The sequence below is a fragment of the Polypterus senegalus genome, chromosome 4 (assembly GCF_016835505.1).
Source record: "Polypterus senegalus isolate Bchr_013 chromosome 4, ASM1683550v1, whole genome shotgun sequence".
In the NCBI taxonomy this organism is placed as follows: Eukaryota; Metazoa; Chordata; class Cladistia; order Polypteriformes; family Polypteridae; genus Polypterus; species Polypterus senegalus.
The window spans coordinates 125991397-126007520 of record NC_053157.1 but is presented as its reverse complement, the minus strand read 5'-3'; positions in this window follow the sequence as shown (position 1 = coordinate 126007520).

Genomic DNA, 16124 nt, shown 5'->3' with positions numbered 1-16124 from the left:
TGACAACAACACTCATCACTCACAACAGTGACAAAACAATTACATTGACAATCATGTTACGTTATTTTCAAAATGTTTCCTTTTCTTTTCATTGCTTCTTTAACACACTACTTCTCCGCTGCTGAAGCTGGTATTTTGCTAGTTAAACATATAAAAGGGTTTCGTGTGTGCAGACAGCACATTGCATGTGTTAAAAATAAACACAACCTGTTGCAAGTGAAAACTTTTCTGTAACATCAGATTATACATTGGCACACAAAGACATCAATGAATGAATGGTAAATGTGAACAGTATGTTGCTGCAGGTGCTGTGCGTGTTCTCTGTTTTTCAGTTTCATGTATGTTTGAAAGAACTGATAGCTATGTTCATTAAAATATTAATTGAAAAATATGCACTTCGTCAAAGGGATTGATAATGGACAGCCACAGGAGATGCAGATTTTACTATTCACAAAACCTGAATCACTAAATACAGTATGCCTAACGGTACATGCAGAAACAATGGACAAAAGTGTAACTCTGTAGACTGAAGTTATATAACCATGATCAATCTTCACAAACAAAAACCTGATGTTACACATGAGTAAGCTCTTGAAAGAATTAGTTAAACTATAAATGTGATAATTCATTTTAATGGATTTTATAAAATGATTAAAATCCACACTGTAGAAATGCTGTTTCACTTACATGGAGACAGATTGTCATGGTCAGCATGTAAGACTTACTTCCTTGTAAGTCTACCTTGTGTTAACATTAGATAAATTATATTAACATCAGTTTAGGTTAGTTGTTCAAGTATGATTTTTTAGCAAAATTTTCTAAAGTCTTTTTTCATTTTTCTTAATTATATATGCCAACCCTTTGTGTACACATAGATTTGTAGTAAGGGAAGAGCAGTTAAACACCACACACAGATTGTGATACAAACTTAGGATCCTGGAGTTGTGATTTATCAGTGCTCAATACGGTGTTACTGTGCCTTCACCAGAAATATATCAATGATCAAAAATAAATACAAATAGCCACCACACAGTAAGTAAGGAAATGAAAGGCTGGTCTAAAATATAGAATTAAAGAAAGTTGTTTATTGAAGAGTTTTCTTTGCTGTCTTTTAAAGCCATTATAGCTTTTAACTCTTTAATAACTCTTTATAGCTTTGTGTATTATTATTTGAAGTCACTAGAATATGTTTGAAAGGTTATCCAATTATTATTAAAAGTAATACATAAATATTCTTAATTATACAGTACTTTACTGACGCAATCATCAATGCAAAGCCACCAGCATATTGTCTCTTTGAAAGCAATATCTAGCTTGTTTTGTTTATACAGTAGTTCATTATTAATTCTAATCAATTATTTCCTAAGGCACTGAATGCTCAATTAGTGCTATGAAAATCAATGTTATTTTCTGAAATTTTTCTATAGTCAGTTGTCCTTTAAGTATTTAAAAGTAAAAACATTTTAAGGCACAATGACATAATATATTTCTAATTTATATTTGAGTTTTTGAGATTTGAAATTTTAGATTACACAACAGACATGTTGACTACTGTACATGTAGTCAGTAGTCATTGTATGTAATCACAAAATGTGCATAGTATGTAATCACAAAATAAATGAAAGAAATCATTACAGCTGTTGCGTCATCCTCTGATAGACGGGCAATAACTCCTTTCATTGACTCTCAGGTCAATATTGCTGATTAAAGACAAGTCACCCACCAGAACTCATTTGTTTCAAAAATTTTCATAGTTATTAAAGTCAACAAATAATAATAAATATTTTAACATTTCCATCTTCCACATTTTACTCTAGTTTGTTGATTCTTGTAATAGTACTGATGCCAAATCTAAACATTATTATTTATGAATGCACTCCTTCAGCACATTTAAATAGAATCAAATCAACTCATAGTCATTTTTGTAAAAAAACTATTGAACAGGACTTGTTGCCAGTGTAGTCACATTCAGAACTGAGAAGAGAAAATGATGATTATTAAAAAAAATCTCTAAAATTTTTAGTACTTTCTCTTAGTAAACTTTGAAATATGTTTTCTTCTGCAAGGAGCCAGAAAGAAAAAGACAGGCAGTAATGCAAGTAAAAGGTAATAAAGAAGGGCTTCTTTTATATCAGAATTAAAGAGGTAGGGCGACAGGCTGCCTGGAAGATGAACTGACAGCAGTATAGAAATATACACTTCCGCACATAATAAAATGACATTTTAAGTTCATCAAACTAAAGACAACAGTTCGTTAAATGAAAGATACAAATAACAGGCTCTTCTTCATAGCAGTGGTAATTGAAATAATTAGAGATGAGAGTTTTAACTTGGTAGAAGCATAAGTATTCAAAGCCACTCTTCTTGTTATTGTTTCTCAAAGAAAAATAGGAAGGGGGAAAGTTGGCTTTTCTCAGAAGCTCATTAAATAAATAAATAAAACTCCAAAATGACCTTAAAACAAACAATATTAAAAAGAAAGACAACTCATGACTAGGCTGAAGATAAACAGCAGTAACAGTCACAGTGAGGCATTATACGGCTGCATTTTTGACACACTTCTCCTGAATGCTTAATTGGCTAAAAGTTCTGATTGTTAGAGTGTAAGAGACAGGATGTGCAGCATTGTTTATAATGGCACCCAGTTTTGCTTTAATTTTGTCCATTGCTATGACCTCCTTGGGTTCTAGACTGCATCCCATACCTGAGCCTTCCCTTTTAATTAGTTTGTTGATTCAGTGGGCCTCTCCTGAAGTGATGTTAACAGCCCAGAGCACTACAGCATAGAGAATCACACAGCCCTTCACAGAGCTGTAGAAGATGTGAAGGATGTCATTACCCATATTGAACTAACACAATCTCCTAGGAAAAAAGAGCCTGCTCTGCCCTTTCTTATATTGTTCCTCTGAGCTAGGAGACCAGCCCAACCTGTCATTGATGTGGACCCCCAAATACTTGTAGCAGTGGACCACCTCTATATCCACTTCCTGAACAATGACCAGACATACAGGCTCTTTAGTGTGTCCAAAGTTAATAACCAGTTCCTTGGCTGAGCTTATTTTAAGTTGCAGATAATCCTTTCTGCATCAAGAAACAGTTCTCCACTCCTATACTCTGTCTCATTCCCTTATCGATAAACCCCAAAAGTGCAGAATCATCTGACAGTTTCTGCAAGGGACATGACCTGATGTTATATTTATATTCTGAGGTGTAGAAAGTAAAGAGAAAATGAGACAGGACTGCTCCTTGTGCTCCTCCAGTGTTGCTCACATCCATATCATAAAGTGGATACATAAAGTCCTTTAACCTCACAAACTTCAGTCTGTCTAACAGTCCATTATCCATGGTACCAAAAGCTCATACACCCGCATATGTCTGAGCTTACCCCTAAACAGGAGTGGCTGAATAGTACTGAATGCACTAGAGAAATAAAAAAAACATAATTCTCACTGTTTTACCAGGTTTGCCCAGGCGAGAATATGTTGCATCCTCCACTCCAATCTTTGTCCGATAGGCAGACTGCAATGGGTTAAGGTGATCTACTATAAAAGAACTCATATACTCCAGCACCAGCCTCTCAAAGGTCTTCATAATTTAAGTGCCTCTAGCCTGTAGTTATTAGTTGAAGAAGTGGCTGCCTTCTTTGGAATAATAGCAATGCAAGATGTTTTCCACAGCAGCAGCAGCAGTTTCTAGGGCCTTAGGGACAGACTGAACAGGTGGCAGAGGTTACCACAAAGTTGGCCTGCAAATGCTTTAACAACTAGCACACTGACTCAGTCTAGTCCTGCGGCTTTTCCTGTGTGCAGTTTCGTCAGTTGTCTCCTCACTTGGTCTTCAGTTATGGACAGCCCATACTGATGCTTGGACATAGACTAATCACTGGCCATTCCCATGGTGCTGGGAAATGATCACTGGGAGCTGGCAGTGAGAGGAAAAATTTATTAAAAATGGTTCAGGATGTTTGTCCTTATTTTGTCTTAGTATATTGCTCACTATATATTATAATATGAAGTTCCTACCTTTTAAAGCTATACTACTTAAAACTGTATTTGGTGAAAGGTGGCATGTTGGCTTAGCTGTAGACCTAACTGGGACATGGTTCAGCTCTTACCTGGAGTGCCCCAAATGTGAATACTTATGCAAGATGTAACTATGAAAAAGTGTAAATTAAAACTGTTCACTTTTTCAACATTGATTGATCAAAAATACGTTTTGAACTTATGTCATTTTTTAAATTTGTGATATTAAGAACATTTTTGTTTTTAGTTTGTTTTAGTCTGTGTCAGAAAATGAAAACAAAAAGGTTTCAATTTGTTTCTAAATTCAGCACACCAAATAACAGAGAATTTTTAACCTAATTATGGTAATTGATGCAGGTAATGGATGAAAATCTATACAAACAAATGTTGTATTGTTATAGATTTTTATGAAATGAATAACTGACCTTCGACTAATTCTAATGCATAAATAATCCAACCTTAATAAATGATTTCCTTAACTGTTTTGACATTTCCTTCAAGGCCATTTTATAACTGTATGGGATAACTAATCAAAATAAGTTACAAAATAAGATATATATATATATATATATATATATATATATATATATATATATATATATATATATATACATATATATATACAGTATATATATATATATAGACATATAAAATACTTGATGTCTCACTGAAATTTAAATTTTTGAGACAATCTTACAAAATAAAATACTAACACATTTGATTCAGTGGCTTCGCTGTCAATTGCAAACTTAAATGCAAATCATAAGTTTCCCTCAGAGCTGAAATTCTCCTCATTTATCTTCTGGCACAGGCAAGATTGTTAGAGATTTATATATGGAAAAATACATTTACCTCATTCACACAGCTGAGTGAGAAATATAACTTGCTCTAGAAACATTTTTGTATCGCTGGCAAATTAGGCGCTGAATTTGTTGTAAATTACTTTACTTTCCAAAACTTTTGTCTTTAACAACTCTATAGGCACTACTTTTAAAGAGCCCTTCAGGTTAATGAGAAAATGTAAACTCATAATAATAGAAAAATTATCCTTATACTTTCTAAAACAAAGCTAGCAAGATGATGTAAATGTATATCCACAATTAGAGGTTAATTGAAGTAAAAACCACTATCTAACAAAAATCCCTTCTTTCATATGACTTAAATTAAAACAAATTAAAATTGTACGTTGTACTGACCTGTCAGTGTAGAATTCTCCAAAAATGTACTAAAAAGTAAATCCCACCTGGGTAATGTGCCACCAGTCCCCTTCACCACATTTTTTGACTGCACTGGGCATAAACTCTTAACTTAAAATTTTTCTTCAGATGCCATTGGTTTCTTTATTGACCCTCACACACATAATTCCATTTCTGGAATTATACTGGATATAGTATCCACTTACAATGAATTGTCTGATGTTGTTCCTTTGCTATAGTTCAAGTTTGTTAACTAATCTTATTCAAATTGGAGAAAATAGCACCAACATTACTTTTAATATATCAGTAAAAAAAGTTCACTTAATCAGCAGCAGCAGCCCATCTGTTCTAAAAATTAAGCAGCCTTTCCAGAATACAAATTTTTTTCAGCTTTCATATCAATCACAGATTTTCAATCACTTCCTTTTTTGTTTCTCTCCTAATATGATGTCTGGAAATACATTATGTTAGTTCAATCTATACTAAGAAAAGGCAAAGCCCTCACTGACTGACTCACTGACTGACTGACTGACTGACTCACTGACTCATCACTAATTCTCCAACTTCCCGTGTAGGTACAAGGCTGAAATTTGGCAGGCTCATTCCTTACAGCTTCCTTACAAAAGTTGGGCAGGTTTCATTTCGAAATTCTACGCATAATGCTCATAACTAGAAGCTATTTTTCTCCATTTACTGTAATGGAGTTGAGCTCGAAAGCTGTGGGGGGGCGGAGTTTCGTGTGACATCATCACGCCTCCCACGTAATCACGCATTATGTAGAAAACCAGAAAGAGCTACAAAAAGCGCTTAAGAAAACATGCATTATATAATTAAGAAGGCAGCGAAACAATTAGAAGCGAGCGAGTGACATATAAAACCATATTCAGCAGCTCACGTGAACTGACCCAGTGCACAGACAAAAAGCAACAGTTCCAAAGAGTGCTTAACAAAAACCGAATTACACTGCTATGCTCAAATAGATAAATCACATGCCATGGCGCAATGGTAGAGCCTTCGCCTCTAGCGCCGGCGTCCGAGGCTTGATTCCTGAGAGGGGATGCACTAAGTATATACGCGCGCTACTCGAATCATTTTAACCTCGCATCCCCTTGGTTTGAGACGTATGAAAAAATATGCGGTTAACGTAGAAAGACAGATTACCAATTGAAGCTTCTTGAATAATGGATACTTTATTTGCGATCAATGATTGTTTTGGTAAAGCCATGCTCAGTGTATTCATTAGATGAACTGTAAAAAAGTAAGAGCGAGGGGAGGGTAACTTATTGAGGCACACAGGCAAAACCACAATAGCACGCGGGCTCGATGTACTGTAGTGTGCGTCAACTCGATCTGAATTGCGCGATCACATTTGAAAAAATATTTCTTTTCAAGTTCTATTTAGTCCATATGTGTCAAACTCAAGGACCACGGGCCACATCTGGCCCGGCATGTAATTATATCCAGCCCGCGAGATCATTTTATATATAATATTAATATTATAATAATTAATTAATATTATAATACTGTTTTATTGTTATTAATGGCCCGGAGATATGAAGCGCTGGTAACACAATAAACTACAGATCCCATAATGCAGCGCTTCAGCTGCCTTGCCGAACACTTACCTCGTTAATCAAGTCTAGCTTATGATGCTACAAGTTATTGCGAAGCTAGCCCACACGATGCCAAAGAGAAAAGGTGATTCTGAACATAGAGCCTTTAAAAACCGATGGGAGGCTGAGTATATGTTTACTGACATTGCCGGTAAACCCGTGTGTCTCATTTGTGGAGCTAATGTAGCTGTAATTACAGAATTTAATCTAAGACGGCACTATGAGACAAAACATCAAGATAACCTGAAAGACCTGAATGCAATGCACAAGATACAGAAAGCAGAAGAGTTAAAGAAGAATCTGACACTTCAGCAGACGTTTTTTTCCGTGCAAAATCACAAAGTGATTTCAAGTGAAGCTACTTTCTTATGGGAGACACAAATGCACCAGTGCAACTTGCCCCACTTACCCTGTTACCAAGTAATGTTGAACCAAGTCGGCACAACGGTGTTCCCAAATACGCACTTTGCTGATAAACTGAGTGCACTGCGCACTGAATTCGCACCTCGCTTTGGTGACTTTGACGAACAAAAAAAGAATTTTGAGTTATTTCGCAACCCATTTCCCGTCGATGTGGAAACTGCACCTGTGCAGATTCAGATGGAGGTGATTGAGCTGCAGTGTAATGGCACACTGAAGGCAAAGTACGATACTGCAGGGCCCGCACAGTTTATTCACTCCATTCCTGCACAAATGCTCCAGCTCCGTCTACATGTGGCTCGAACCTTGTGCATGTTTGGTAGCACATATCTGTGTGAGAAGCTCTTCTCAGTCATGAAGACTAACAAAACAGCACACAGGAGTCGCCTCACTGATGAGCACCTGCAGTCCATCCTGAGAATCTCCACAACACAGAACCTCACACCAAACAAACAAACTTGTTGCCAAAAAAAGATGCCAGGCGTCCAAATCTGATAAAATGACATAAGAGCAAATACAACTGAATGATTTGATTTGTTATTGCTGAAAGGAACACATTTTATTTATATTTCCAGGTTTTGTTATGCAGCATGTTCATATTTGAATTTGTATAATTTTGACAGGATATATTTTTATGGAGAGCAAAATCTTTTGGGATATTCAAAATCTAACTTTATTTTTATATAAAATTACATAAGAGTAAAGAAATTTGAATGTTTGTTCTTTTAACGCTTACTTTATTTCTAACTTGTATAATTTAGACAGGATATATTTTTATGGAAAGCAAAATATTATAAGTTGTTTAAGGTTTGAGTTGATTTATTCAGGAATAATATTCCTGTCTGTTTTACCATTCCTACCAAAGATATTTCTGTCAACTAAATAAAAATTCCTTCTATTTAAAATTTAAATAGAACTTGAACAAATCCGATAGTTCATAATATCCACGCAGACTTGCACGTAAGAGTGGGAGTTTTAACAAGCAGCGTATTGCACTGATACGAAATAGCTGTGTGTGTATATATGTAGATATGTATGTATATGTATATATATGTTTATATATGTGTGTGTGTATGTATATATATATGTATGTGTGTGTATATATGTGTGTGTATGTATGTATGTATGTGTGTATGTATATGTATGTGTATATATGTAGATATATATGTATGTATATATGTGTATATGTATAGATATGTATATATATATGTTTATGTGTGTGTGTGTAAATATATATATATATATATATATATATATATATGACAACAACACTCATCACTCACAACAGTGACAAAACAATTACATTCACAATCATGTTACGTTATTTTCAAAATGTTTCCTTTTCTTTTCATTGCTTCTTTAACACACTACTTCTCTGCTGAAGCTGGTATTTTGCTAGTATATATATATATATATATATATACGTGTGTCTGTGTGTGTGTGTGTATATGTATATATGTAGATATGTATGTATATATATGTTTATATATATATGTGTGTGTATGTATATATATATATGTATTTGTGTGTATATATGTGTGTGTGTATGTATATGTATGTATATATATGTAGATATGTATATATATGTTGTAAAGACCGAGGAGACAGTAGCAAGTGTTGGGGTTTTCCGGCCCCGTATATTGTAAAATACAAAACAAAAGGGTCAATATCATAAACAAAATAGTTCATAATGCGCGACGCCGACTCCTGGCGTCGCGGCCATTTTATTGGGGAGGAGCCGGAAGTGGAGGAATGCCGGGAAGGACCGCAAGGGAGGATGGGAAGGATGACGTCAGGGCAAGATGGCGGAGGAAGGGCGGAAGTATCGCACTGCGGTCAATCCAGGCCTATGGTGCAGGAAGGTCTTTTTTCTATGAGGAAGCAGAGGGAGAAAGTTAATACCCCACCATTCCCTGGCGAGTGGTTTCCCAGGTGCTATCGAATCAATCCGCTGCCTCCTACTGCGCGCGCGTGACGATCCCCCTTAGCCCAGGACCGTCAGGTCGGGCGGACCTAACCGAGAGGTCGTGAATACGAGAGAGGGCATCGGCATTGGCCTGAAGGGTGCCCGCCGATAAGTGAGAGTGAACTTATACGGCTGTAAGTCCAGGAACCACCTGGTGACCCGCGGATTCGACTCTTTGTGTAGGGACATCCACTGAAGTGCAGCGTGATCAGTCACCAGAGCGAATTCGCGACCCAGCAGGTAGTAACGGAGGTGGGTCACTGCCCACTTAATGGCCAAGGCCTCCCTCTCCACTGCCGCGTACCGGGTCTCCCGGTCCATCAGTTTCCGGCTAAGGTACATCACAGGGTGCTCGACACCATCGACGCTTTGGCTCAGCACGGCACCCAGGCCTGTGTCCGAAGCGTCGGTCTGGAGAATAAACGGGAGCCCAAAATCGGGCGTCCGTAACACAGGTGCCGACGTTAGGGCCTTCTTTAGGTCACTGAACGCGTGTTCTGCGTTGTCGGTCCACACCACGTGTAGGGGAGCGCCCTTTTTTGTCAGGTCAGTCAAGGGTGCTGCTCTTTCGGAGAAACGAGGAACAAACCGGCGGTAGTAACTCGCAAGCCCCAAGAAAGCCTGCACCTGTTTCTTGGTACTCGGACGGGCCATTCTAAGATGTCTTTAACTTTGGAGCTCTGTGGCGCACCTGTCCTTGTCCCACGAGGTAGCCTAAATATTTGGCCTCCTTTAATCCAAAAACACTTCCGGGGTTTATGCGGAGGCGGCTTTAGCCAGTGTTAGGAGGACAGCTGCGACCTGCAGTAGATGCTCCTCCCAGGTGCGGAATAGATGACAACGTCATCCAGGTAAGCGGCACTATAGGACTGGTGGGGCTTCAGCACTCTATCTACCAGGCGTTGGAAGGTCGCGGGGCCCGTGCAGCCCAAATGGGAGGACCTTGTACTGCCAGTGCCCGCTAGGGGTGCTAAAGGCCGTTTTCTCCTTTGCGGATGCCGTTAAAGGAATTTGCCAATACCCTTTTGTCATGTCAAGGGTAGTCAGATATCGAGCCGTACCCAGCCGCTCAAGGAGGTCGTCAATGCGGGGCATGGGGTAGGCATCGAACTTGGAGATCTGATTCAGGCGTCTAAAGTCATTACAGAACCTCCAGGAGCCGTCTGGCTTGGAGGCGAGGACAATAGGGCTGGACCAGGGACTATGGCTCTCTTCAATTATGTCCATGTCCAACATACGTTTCACCTCCAGTTCGACCTCTGCGCGTTTTGCCTCCGGGAGTCGGTAGGGCCTCTCCCGGACGATTACCCCGGGCTCCGTGACTATATCGTGCTCAATCAGCGGTCCGCCGGGTGACTCGCTCACTACCTCGGGATGGCTCGGAGTGTTTGGGCTAACTCCTGCCGCTGCTTGGGGTCAGCTCTTCGCCGAGGTTAAGGGCAGTTGTGCTTGCGAAAAGGGAGAGTGACCTACGGAGCTGGGAGCTCCTCTCTATCTCTCAGGGCTTTAACAGGTTGACATGATAGATCCTCTCACTTTCGATCGGCGATTGGGCTGTTTCACCAAATAGTCGGCGAGTCCTTTCTCTCCTTAACCTCGTAAGGCCCTTGCCAGTGAGCGAGCAGCTTCGAGTGGGAGGTCGGGACGAGCACCATAACTCGGTCCCCCGGGCGGAACTCCCTGAGGACGGAGTTGCGGTTGTAACACGGGCCTGCGCTGCTTGCGCACGAGTCGCGTGCTCTTTTAGGAGGGGCCTGATCTTTGTGAGTCGGTCGCGCAGTTGCGCCACGTACTCAAAATGTTAGAGGAGGGAAGAGCCTCGGCCTCCCAGCCTTCTTTTAGGATGTCGAGGATTCCCCGGGGTTGTCGCCCGTATAGTAATTCAAAAGGGGAGAAGCCCGTAGAGGCCTGGGGTACCTCCCGGTAGGCAAAAGCACGGCGGGAGGAGCTGGTCCCAGTTCCTGCCGTCCGCGCTGACTACCTTGCGGAGCATCTGCTTAAGCGTCTGATTAAATCGTTCGACCAACCCGTCAGTTTGCGGGTGATAGACTGACGCTTTCAGGTGCTTTATCTGCAGTAATTTGGCTACCTCCTTGAACGTATCCGAAGTGAAGGGCGTACCCTGGTCCGTGAGGACCTCCTTGGGTATATGCCGCGTGAAAACAAGTTAACCAGTTCCGTGCGATGCTTTTAGTATTAGCGGGCGCGGGGAACCGCCTCTGGGTACCGGGTGGCATAGTCCACCATGACTAGGATATACTTGTGGCCACGGGTTGAGGGCTCCAGGGTCCCACCAAATCGACCCCTATCCTTTCAAAGGGGATGTCCACGAGGGGAATAGGGACTAGAGGAGCACGGTCCCTCCTAGGAATCTGGCGGGTCTGGCACTCCGGACAGGATTGACAGAACCGCCGGACCTCCTCATTGATCCCAGGCCAGTAAAAGCGGGCTTAATCCTCTCCAGTGTTTTTCGCCCCGAGGTGGGCCTAGGAGGTGAGCATGTGCCAACTCGCATATCTCCCGCCCGGAAGGTACGCGGAATTAGCAACAACTTCCGCACCTCGCCCTCATGGGTAGCCACTCGGTACAACAGATCATTCTCAAGGACAAAGAAGGGTTCCGCGGTGTGGATCCGTCCGCTGTGAGCTGTTAGGCAGAACGATCGCATTCGGGCAAAGCGCGGGAGTCATCATTCCACTGCTCCCTCTTAAAGGAGGCGGCGTGGACCGAAATTGATGGTCCAGGCGCCGAGAGGGTCTTGGGGCCTGGGCCGGGAAGAGTTCCTGGCTAGTCCCTTCTCCGCGGAATCTTCGGGTCAAGGTCCGTAGCCACGAAAGGTCCCCCGAGACACCAGCGCCCATAGGGCCTGCCCTTGTGCACGGCGTGGAGGCCGCGGGAGGGGTGCCTTTTCCCCTCATGACAAGATCCAACGAGGCCCGGGAGCGGCGAATGGCTTACCGCTGATTCTTTTCGACCAGTCTTGTCCCAGAATCACTGGGAAGGGGGGGTCAGGTAACACAGCGACCGTAATTTGGATTGGTTCCACCTTCCAGGTAACATAGCAGTGGCGAAGCGATATGACCTAGTCCCCCATGCACACAGGTAACCAACAAATGCTGTTTTAACCACTGTTGCGGTAAGACAAAGCGGCGAGCAACAATGGTAATGTTGCTGCGGAATCAAACAAAGCCACCACGGCGTGCCCATTTAGCAACACCACTCCCGATCGGACTCGCCAAGGGATGCGGCGGGGTACAATACCTCTCCGATGATGTCCAGCTGCAGTCCATAGGCTCCGGGGCGATGTGATGGGGGCAGTTTGGCAGCAGGTGGCCGGTCTCGCCACACTTAAAACAGCGCGGCGGACCCGGCCTCTCTGGCTCTGGCTGGCGCTTCTGCAGCGCGTCGAGGGCTCGGGGTGGCCGCCCGTCCCTGCGGTTCCAGCGAGCAGGCTTTTCTGACCCCAAGTCGGAGGACCGCCAACTGGCGCTCCAGGGCGTCGAGGAGGCCCGACATATTCTGATAGGCGTGTCCCCGGACCTGCTGGGCGAGGGAACTGGGCATCGCGTTGACCAGGCCTTCACAGGCCACCCGCTCGACCACTTTCCGCCCGTCGGGGCTCTCTGGCCGTAGCCAGCGGCCCATCTTGCCCCAGAACTTCGAACGCCTGGGCGCGAGCGGGCTTTTCGGGGTCAAAGACCCAGTTCCGCCATTCGCCGCCTGCTGGCCGGGCTAATGCCGTAGCGGGCCAGTATTTCGGGCTTGAGGAGGTCGTAATTAGCGGCCTCCTCCTCAGGGAGGTCATAATAGGCCCGCAGGCCGGGTCCCTTCAGGTATGGCGCCAAGATGGGCGCCCACTCGGACCGCTGCCACTCGTTCCGGGTGGCGTCCTCTCAAACATGCCCAGGTAGGCATCGGCGTCCTCGAAGGGCCCATCGGAACCATAGGAGGAGGCGGCTGCCTGGGCGGGTCTGGTCTCGCCCGTTGCGCTTCCACTAACCTGGCCTCGTGGCCTCCAGCTCCCGGTGGTAGCGGCTTGCGCTTGCTGCAGGGCCTGGAGCTGGGCGTTCATTCCCTGCAGCACGGTGTTCAGGTCCTGTCCCTCCGTCATTCCGGGATCTCTATCCTGCCGACTCGCCACTTGTAAAGGACCGAGGAGACAGTAGCAAGGGTTGGGGTTTTCCGGCCCGTATATTGTAAAATACAAAAAAAAGGTCAATATCATAAACAAAATAGTTCATAATGCGCGCCGACTCCTGGCGTCGCGCCATTATTGGGGAGGAGCGGAAGTGGAGGAATGCGGGAAGGACCGCAAGGGAGGATGGGAAGGATGGCGTCAGGGCAAGATGGCGGAGGAAGGGCGGAAGTATCGCACTGCGGTCAATCCAGGCCTATGGTGCAGGAAGGTCTTTTTTTCTATGAGGAAGCAGAGGGAGAAAGTTAATACCCCACCATTCCCTGGCGAGTGGTTTCCCAGGTGCTATCGAATCAATCCATGACCTCCTACTGTAGCGTGCGTGACAGTGTATAAATGTGTATATACTTTATGTATGTATATATATATATATGTATGTATGTATATATATGTGTGTGTATATATATATGTGTATATGTTTATATGTATATATGTATGGATATGTATATATATATATGTGTGTGTGTGTGTGTGTGTATATATATATTTATATATATATATGACAGAAACACTCATAACAAGGACAAAACAATTACATTAACAATCATGTTACTTTATTTTCAAAATGTTTCCTTCTCTTTTTCATTACTTCTTTAACACACTACTTCTCCGCTGCGAAGCGCGGGTATTTTGCTAGTAATATATAAAAATGTCTTATTATTCTTCTTCATTCTCTTCATATTTTCCCACTTCTATGTGGGGTCAATGTGCTTGATCAACCTTTTCCAAAACAGCTCGGTCCTGCAGCTCCTTTTCCTTCAGATCTTTTTAACTTCATCTGTCCACTTTGGCACCCCTTGTTTTCTATTACCTTTCCTCATCACTCTTTTGACCATATATTCATTGTCTCTCCTCACCACATGTCCATACTACTTCAACCTACTTTCCAGTACATCCCTAGATATTTCTCCCACTTTTGTTATACCTCTGATTGTGTCATTTCTTATTCTATCCTTTTTGTGTAATTACACACATTCATCTCAAGATTCTCATTTGTACAACATCTAACTTCTTTTCCTGCACTCCCTTTCCTGACAATGTCTCAGGTTTATACATTATTGCTGGTCTTCGACTATTTTAAAAACCTTACCTTTAACCTTCTCCTTAATTCTTTGATTAGAAAATACTCCTGATTTCTTCTTCCAGTTGTTTCATCCAAACTGCACTCTATGAGTTATGTCAGCATCTAAATTTCCACAGATCCTAGATATTTAAATATATCCACTCTTTCTCCCTGCAGGCTAACCACTGAATCCTGATCATCAAATAACCTCATATATTCTGTCTTCTTCCTATTTATCTTGAACAATGTATTTTCCAAAGCCCTTCTCCATTCTTCCAACATTTTTTCTGGTGCTACACAACACAATGTAATCAGCAAAAAGCCTACACCAGGGGTTATGGTCTTTAATTACATGACTTAACACATTCATAACCAGATCAAAGAGGTAAGAACTTGAAGAAAATCCCTGGTGCAGACCTACTCTAACTGGATTCTTACCTGTTAGCCTAACTCAGTTTTAACCTGAGTCCTCACTCCCACATACATATCCGGGACAAACCACATATACTTATCTGGGTACTCCGTTCTTTCTCTTGCACCGCTAGACACCTTGATGTGGCTGTCTATCATAAGCTTTCTCCAAATCAATAAACACCATATGGCTACCAAATCACTCTGTAATAAGATTTAAAAGACATCAGGAACTGCATGAAGAAGTTATATCCCAGGGGCCTTTCTTTACATTTATATAAGGACTCCCCATGAATCATTTACACCCTGTATAAAGAGCATGTGAGTCAATATTTGGCAAATACTTTGAAATTGCACCATGAATCTAGCCAAATATTACACATTTCCAAATATTATACAGTTACCCATACGGAAAAACGATTAATCTGTAATAGTTTTTGTTCTCATTTATGACCTGCTGGTAACAGAATCTTTCCAATTCAAAGACAAATACAGTAATATACAGTATATAATAATTAAATATATTGGAATGCCATTTTATTTTTTGACTCAGGTACTCTGACAAACAAGTGTACTGACCATAACTTTTGCAAAATATTTTTCAATGTTTGTTTACTAAATAATAACATGTTTATAAATGCATACATGTCACTATTTAAACCAAAAAGAACTTCTCAAGGTACAGTGTAAGGAAATGAATTCATTTTTAGAGTTATTTGTGAATTTAAGCCAAGAAGAATATTGACAAACCTAACACTGTGTAATGGCATTTGAGTGAACATATGGCACTCCATATGGAAAACAATTGGAAAAGCTACAATTGCTTTATCTCAAAAGGTTGTTATAAATATTTAAAAAGTTGCATATATTTGTCATTTGTAATAAATATGATACACTCTAAATTTGTGTTTGTTCTCTCATCAACAAATACAATGGGATGTTAAAATCATAAAATATATATTTTCCATACATATATTAAAACAATACAACAATATGCTGTATGCAGAAGAGAGATGTGTCTCGTAACAATCTAAATTAAAAAAAAAAAAAATTGAATTAATAAATAAAAACATCTCTGAGACAACAGGGGACTTGTGGTCAGCCAAAACACATAAACGTAGCTTTAATGCTAGACAGTTTGGTAGATGGTAGAGGTTTTAATATTTTAAGCAGAAGTTCTACAATATAACAGTAACAGAGATTAACTGGTGATAGTCATGGCTTGGCAAATGTGATGT